Consider the following 8,050-nt stretch of genomic DNA (forward strand, 5'->3'; position numbering starts at 1 on the left):
TCAAAACTTTGAAAAAAGCTTTGTGTGAGGCTCCTGTGCTGGCAATGCCCAATTTTGATGAACCTTTTATAGTAGAAACTGATGCCTGTGCTACTGGCATGGGAGCTGTCTTGATGCAGCAAGGGAAGGCCATTTCTTATCTCAGTAAGTCATTTAATAAAAGGAATATGGGATTTTCTGTGTATGAAAAAGAGTTGCTGGCTTTGGTGTTGGCAGTCACTAAATGGAGGCATTATTTAGTGGGACAACACTTTATCATAAGAACAGACCATCAATCTCTCAAGTTCTTACTAGAACAACCACTGCATACCTCATTGCAGTATAAATGGTTATCAAAATTATTGGGGTTGGATTATGAAATACAATACAAAAGAGGGGTGGAAAATACAGCAGCTGATGCACTGTCTAGGGTAGAGCAGGACTCTGAGAATGAAGCAGTGGCAAGGGTGACAGCTATAACAGAAATACAACCTATTTGGTTACAGCAAGTAATCCAGAGTTATGAACAGGATGAGGATTGTCAGAAAATAATAGCTCAATTTTTACTGGATCCAGCTGCTATCAGTGAATTTCAATTTGTTCAAGGTATTCTTAAGAAGCAAGGCAAGATTTATGTGGGGGAAACTGGTGGAATCAGGAAGCAGATAATAGAAGCATTACATAATTCTTCACTAGGAGGACACTCTGGTCAGAAGGCTTGTCTACAAAGGCTTAAAATTGCATTTTTCTGGCCAGGAATGAAGCAAGAGGTGGAATCATTTATAAGAAGCTGTGAAGTTTGTCAAAGATACAAGAGTGAACATGTGCTATCACCTGGATTGTTACAGCCCTTAACAATTCCTACCACACCATGGAAAAATATATCCATGGATTTTGTAGAAAAATTACCAGATTCTGAGGGTGCTAATGTGGTATTGGTGGTAATAGACAGACTGACAAAATATGGGCACTTTATAGCACTCAGTCATCCTTTTACTGCAGAAGATGTGGCCACATCTTTCTTGGATCACATTTTTAGGTTACATGGAATTCCTGATGCAATTGTCTGTGACAGGGATAGAATTTTTACAAGTAAATTCTGGACATCCATGTTTGAGAAACTTGGAGTGAAACTGAATTTCACTTCAGCTTATCATCCACAGAGTGATGGTCAAACAGAAAGGTTGAATCAGTGTTTAGAAGCTTATTTGAGATGTTTTGCTGGAGACAGACCCTGCACTTGGAAAAAATGGCTTGGTATGGCAGAGTACTGGTACAATACATCATTTCATACTAGTATGAGTATGACTCCTTATGAGGCTTTGTATGGAATCAAACCAGTCACTCTTAATATGGGGAATCTACATGACATGGTGATACCAGTTGCTCAAAATTTACTCATGCAGAGAGAACAGATTCTACAACAACTGCAGGAGAGTTTGAGCAAGGCTCAACAGAGAATGAAATTTTATGCTGACCAGAGAAGGACAGAAAGGCAATTTCAGGAAGGGGAATGGGTGTTTCTCAAATTACAGCCATACAGACAGAAGACATTAGCTACAAGAACTTGTTTAAAGTTGTCTGCAAAATTCTTTGGTCCATTTCAGATACAGGAGAAGATAGGAGAAGTGGCATACAAACTCAAGTTGCCAGATTTTTGTAGAGTTCATCCAGTATTTCATGTGTCATTGCTCAAGAAATACATAGGACAAACTCCAGTAACAGCAGGCAACTTACCTGAATATGATCAGGAGGACATTGTGACATTGGCTCCAGAGCAAGTACTGCAAAGAAGGGAAGTTTGCAGAGGAAATCAGAAGATAGTACAATGGCTGATCAAGTGGAAGGAGTTGGATGTGTCAGAGGCATCTTGGGAAGATTGTCAGATGATTGCTGGTCAGTTTCCAGATTTTAAAGCTTGAGGACAAGCTTTCTGTTAAGGGAGAGCATTTGTCAAGCGCGGAGTTAGTTGGGAATGGCGGGAAAGGTCGTTATAAGGAGAGTTCACATCACAAGTTGGGGCATCACTTTTGTAGTTCCATTTTCTTATCTGTAAACTCTTCTGTTCTTCCTCATTTCTGTGTAACAAACACTGTTCTTAGTATAATTCTATCTTTTAGCTTAACAATATCCTATGACCTATAGATAAGTTGGTCTGGGCCGAGAAATTTTAAGGAAAGCCCGTGGTCATTGTATCCCGGGCCAGGAAGTTTAAAAAGCCCCTGATTCTTAAATTCCAGCAAAGCAAAAACATTGAAGCGGCAGAAGTATAAAAAGCGTGTGAATCATAAAAATCCTATCGATCAATTAATATACTTATATAAATATAAAAACTATATCTTGACATAAATTAATGATTTTGTTTCAGATTATTTATGAAATATAATAACTTCCAAGTTTTTTAATTTTTTTGAAACAAAGGTGTTAATCTAATAATAAAAAACCATACGGCATCTATACCAATGATTGAGTCGAACAAACAGTAATTTGCAATCGCCTGTTCTTGTAAAAAGACAGTTAAACGATATTTTGAAGAAAATGTATATACAAATACAAGTACCCGCTACATGCATTCTCGTTGAATTACTGGTACCCTCTTCATCATGCCCTAACAGAGTATCGTTTGAGCTATCGACCAAAACGGCGATTCCATACAAACTCTCATCACCAAATCAAGACCCCGCTTACAATTAAAAAATGAAAAACAAAACTCTCACCAGGGAGAGAAAACAACATTAATTAGATCTGAAGCAGAACCACAGAAATAAGAGAAATCGGGCTGAAAATCCACCCGCTTGAAACAGGGAAGAAAGACAATGAAATCTCCGATGGTTTTAGATCAAAGAATTCTCTCGAGAACAGATCTGGACCAGAACCACAAAAACAAGAGAAATCGGGCTAAAACTCATCAGCTTGGAAGAGAGACAACAAAATCTCCGACGGTTTTAGATCAAAGTTTCCCGGGAAGATGTATTATTCAAAAACTAGGAAGAAAAACAAAGCAATCAAGTGATTCGGGGCTTTCCACCGGTGAAAACCGATGGAAGCCCCAGACGGCTACGACAAGAGAGAGGCTAGAGATAGGCTAGGCCAGAGAGAATTAACGTTAGGGGAGAGGCTAGGGTTAGGGGAAAATTCTTAGTACTTGTCACAGCTGCAAGTTTTTTAATTTAATTCTGTTTCAGATTATTTTATTATAAAAAATAATAGCACACAAATCTTTATGCACCTATAAATCTTTCGGAATCATCAATCAATCAATCATCAATATATATAAAGGAGGAAGCGGACGTCTCTAGAATTGCTCGATTCAGTCTTCTAATTTTTCTTGAATTTCGGAGAGAAAATATAATTATATTTCAAAAAATCAGGTTCAAGAATTCTAAAGGTAATACAACTCCTTTCTTATTGAATTCTAAAGATGATACGATTTTTTTCTTATTTAGGAGCCTTCTGATTTTTCTTGAATTTCAGATATAAAATATAATTATATTCAAAAAATCAGGTTCAAGAATTCTAAAGGTAATATAACTCCTTTCTTATTGAATTCTAAAGATGATACGATTCTTTTCTTATTTAAGAATCCAAAAAAAAGATTATATTTATTCAATCTGACGATCATAGATAAAATATCATTTATATTTAAGATTAGCAAGGTACTGATCTTTGCATTAAATTTCATACACAATCAGGTTACTGATTTACTTAATGCAGTTTATGGTTACGATCCGTTTGGCCTGAGCAAGAAACCAGAAGACTTTGCCAAGTAGATTTCCATCTGAATATATATGCAGTGCAAGACTAATACAAGGAATTAAGAATAACATCACACGCTTATTTTTAAAGATAATTTTCTTTAAATTATCTTTAAAAATAAAATATAATTCAAAAAATCAAGTTCAAGAATTTTAAAGATAATACAATTTTTTTTTATTGGATTCTAAAAATAATAAAATTCTTTCATATGATTTTTTTAAATTTCGGATAGAAAATATAATTTAAATTTAAAAAATCAAGTTCAAGGATTCCAAAAGTTAATACAATTCTTTTCTTTTTGGATTCTAAGAGTAATACAATTCTTTTCTTATCGAGGATTCCTAAAATGAATAGGATTATATTTATTTAAACTAACAATTATAGATAAAATGCAATTTATACAATATTTTAGAAATTATTAAAGAAGTACAATTCTTATTTTCAAAAGTTATAAATTTATAGTTTTATTTTATTAAATTAAACAGAATACAAAGTTTCCTGTTACCACGTGATCCCTTTTTTTTACGAATCCACCTATCATAGAGTAAATCTCCCATCTCCCATCTCGAACCTAAGGCAGGACTAACATGAAAAGATGATCGGGCTTTAAAGTCCAAATCTTCCGAAAAAACTTCTACTCAGACGGATGATACTGATACACTCTGATAATGAAAGAAGATGCTAAAATTGATTCTTTAATTTTATAAATAATTTGAAAGGAGGATACGCGGGAGGTTACGTGGAGTCTCTAGACACTTTCCGTTTAATTTTTCTAATTCTTTGAGAGAAAATAAGTAAAGTAGCTAAAAAATAATAATTGTAAAAGAGATATAATTCTAATAACTAAAATCTATAAAATTCTAAATAGTTAAGAAATAGGAATCTTAAAAGAAAAGAGAGATAATTCTAAACAATTAAGAAATATGAATCTTAAAGAAAGATATAACAGCTAAAATCTATGAAATTGAATATATTTATCCAATTGTAATTATAAAATTATCATAATGTAAATGATTCTTTATTAGTATTGTGTTTGAGGGGAGGGGACCCAAATTAATTTTTGTCTAACTAAGAATAAATTTTCTATTAGTATTATGTTTGACGAGAAAGCGGCTAAAATAATTTTTTATATAAGTTATGATATATTCTTTTCTAAAAGGAATATGATCTTAAAGTTAGTACAATTCTTTTCTTTTTGGTAGCTAAAGGTAATACAATTCTTTCTTATTTAGGAACCCTAAAAGAAATATAATTATATTTATTTAAACTAACAATCATAGATAAAATACAATTTATATTTAAGATTTGTAAGGTAGTATGTGCAATTTTTATTTTCGATTTACTCTTATAATTTTCTTAAATTTCAAATAGAAAATAAAGGATTGTAAAGATAATAATAATTAAATAATCTAATAGCTAAAAAGTTAGAACCATAAAAGAATAATAATTTTTAACTAATAAATAATCATAAAATAAAAATAATTAATAAATAATATAGGATATATAAAATAGGAATCATATATTGATTTTATGATAATGTAAATGATTTTTGATTAGTATTGTGTTTGACCGGGCACGGAAGGCGGCCCAAACTAATTTTTATCTAAATAATAATAAATTATCTATTAGTATTATGTTTGATGGGAAAGTGACTAAAATAACTTTTTAACTATGTTATAATATATGTTTTTGTCAAAACGGGACCACGGTTCAAAATAATTTTTATCCAATTATAATCTTTAATTTTGTCATAATTAGAATAATTTTTATTGGTATTGTGTTTGATAGTAAGACGACTCAAACTAATTTCTAAATTATAATTTTTTGTTATTAGTATTGTGTTTGACAAGAGAGCGGCTCAAACTAATTTTGATCTAAATTATAATATTTAATTTTATCATAAAAATAATAATTATGGATTGATATTGTATTTGACGGGAGTGCGGTTCCAACTAATTTTATTATTAGTATTGTATTTGACATGATGGCCACTTAAACAAATTTTTATACCAACTTTAATGTTTTTTTTTATTAGTGATATGTTTAACGGGAAGATGACTCAATATAATTTTTATGCTATTATAATATTAATTCGTATTAAAATTATAACGCCGCCGCGAAGCGCGGTTTTTTTCACTAGTTTCTATTAAAGAGAACAATCTCCAACTCATTGACGTGATTGATATTAATTGTCCTGATAGGCGATAGCTGCCACCTAATTTATAATTATCAGTCTCTCATTTGTCATTTCATATAAATTTAAAGTATTATATTAATTCCATAAATATTGGTCTTAGGCCATCTTCAACAGTTGTGATCCAAAAATCCAAATTTGGATAATCAACTGATCCAAATTCTGATCCAAATATCTGATCAACTCCAGCAGCGTGATCCAAATTTCGATCCAAATTACTTTTTGTATATTATATTACATAAATTTAATATTAAAATTAAACTATATAATCTCAAATTTAATTTTTAATCATTATTAACTACTTATATTATAATTAATTAAATAATTTAATTATTTTTTAACATCGTTCAAAGTATCTCAGAATTAAGAACATGAAGATGAAACTCAAAGATCTCAAAATGACATGATAGCTACGTATAATGTTTTGATTATTTCAGAGGAAACAGAAATAATCTGTTCGACTAAATCAAAATTTATATTTATTGTACTGTTTTCTAGTCATTTCCCGGTATTGTAATTGTATTTTATGCATTTTATGTACCTTTTATTTTATGCATGTAATGTACTCTTTTTTTTAATTTCAAAGAAATTTACTTTCCTATTATTCTAAGTTTTACTAAAACATTAATTTTATTAATTATTAATTATAAAATATTATTAATTAAATATTAATAATCACAAAATAATTTTAAGTCCGATAAACAAAATAACAAAATCATTATTTTATAATAAAGTAGGTGATCCAAATTTGGATCAGTGTGATCACTGATCCAAATTTGGAACACTTTTTGGATCAGTGCTGGAGGAGAATTTGGGATAATCTGCCCCAAATTTGGATCGCTGAACTTTATCAGATTCATGAATAAACTATAAAGAGATGCAAGTTGCCCGTTCGTCGGGAGAGATAAATATTGTGTGCTAAATTTGGAGATGATGAAATATATATTGTCTTCATCTCATTAAACACAAATATCTTATATATTAAAATTAAATATTATGATTAAAAAAAATAGATAGTTATTTGGAAAGAAGAAGAAATATCGGTGAAGGTTATATTATTAATGAATAATAAAATAAAAAATGTAGATATAAATGATGGATGAGATTAATTTCTATACTATAAAAAATTATACAATTTAAAATACTCTAATTTAAAATATAAAAATTGGAAGATGTAAGAATATGCACACAAATGAATTGCTTTTGCTTTTGTCAATTGTCATCATAAGAAAATACATATCATAACTTCAATATTTATTGTTTAAGTAGACAAACAGGTTGTTTGGACATTCATTATAGTTACAGTTGTGATAGAGAAACAAGTTATCTTATTAAAGCATCTCCAATAGACTCTTTACAGTAGCTCTCAAATTAAAATTTGAAAAGCATTTTTCTTCTCTCTCCTCAATTGTAAAAGCTACTAGTCATTCTTAACTAATATTTTATAATATATTTGTAAGCACTCATTCTCTCTCCATCCACTTTCTTTTGTATTTTTATGCACATGACTTGCTTTTAATAATATAAAAACAAATAAAGAGTGAATATAAGAGGTGTTGTTAGAGTTGAAGCTACATTAAATCACTAAAAGTCAATATTTTATATTATATTTAGGAGTGATTTAAGAGACTATTGGAGATGCTCTAACTCTATTAATATAATCCGCCTTCCAAAAAATACAGTTGTGATAGAGCAACCAGTTCAATTAATTCAACTTTCACTACTGCTTGTACCAGCTTCAAGAACATGCGCAAATTCAGTATTCTGAAGGTGACACAAAGGCAATCGAGTCTCCAATTTTTAATGACATGACATCCGCGCCCCGCAAAATATCTGGGATCTTGTTCGGATTCTGAATCTTGAACTTTTAGTTTTTATTCTAATATCAATTTGTTTTTAGAATAAATAAACTAACAAAAAAGACTATAAATTAGAATACAGTTATGCTCATAAACACTTTTGTATAAATAATTAGTTCACGTTTGATGTAGGTTGGATTACTCAAGATTTGATTTTTATACTTCTTGGATTAAAGAATTTAAATATGTTATACTTATTAGATTAAAGAATTTAAGTATTTTATTTATTAAACCATCAGAAAAGAAAGCGGTTGTTTGTTTA

This window comes from Daucus carota, chromosome 3 (genome assembly GCF_001625215.2).
Source record: "Daucus carota subsp. sativus chromosome 3, DH1 v3.0, whole genome shotgun sequence".
In the NCBI taxonomy this organism is placed as follows: Eukaryota; Viridiplantae; Streptophyta; class Magnoliopsida; order Apiales; family Apiaceae; genus Daucus; species Daucus carota.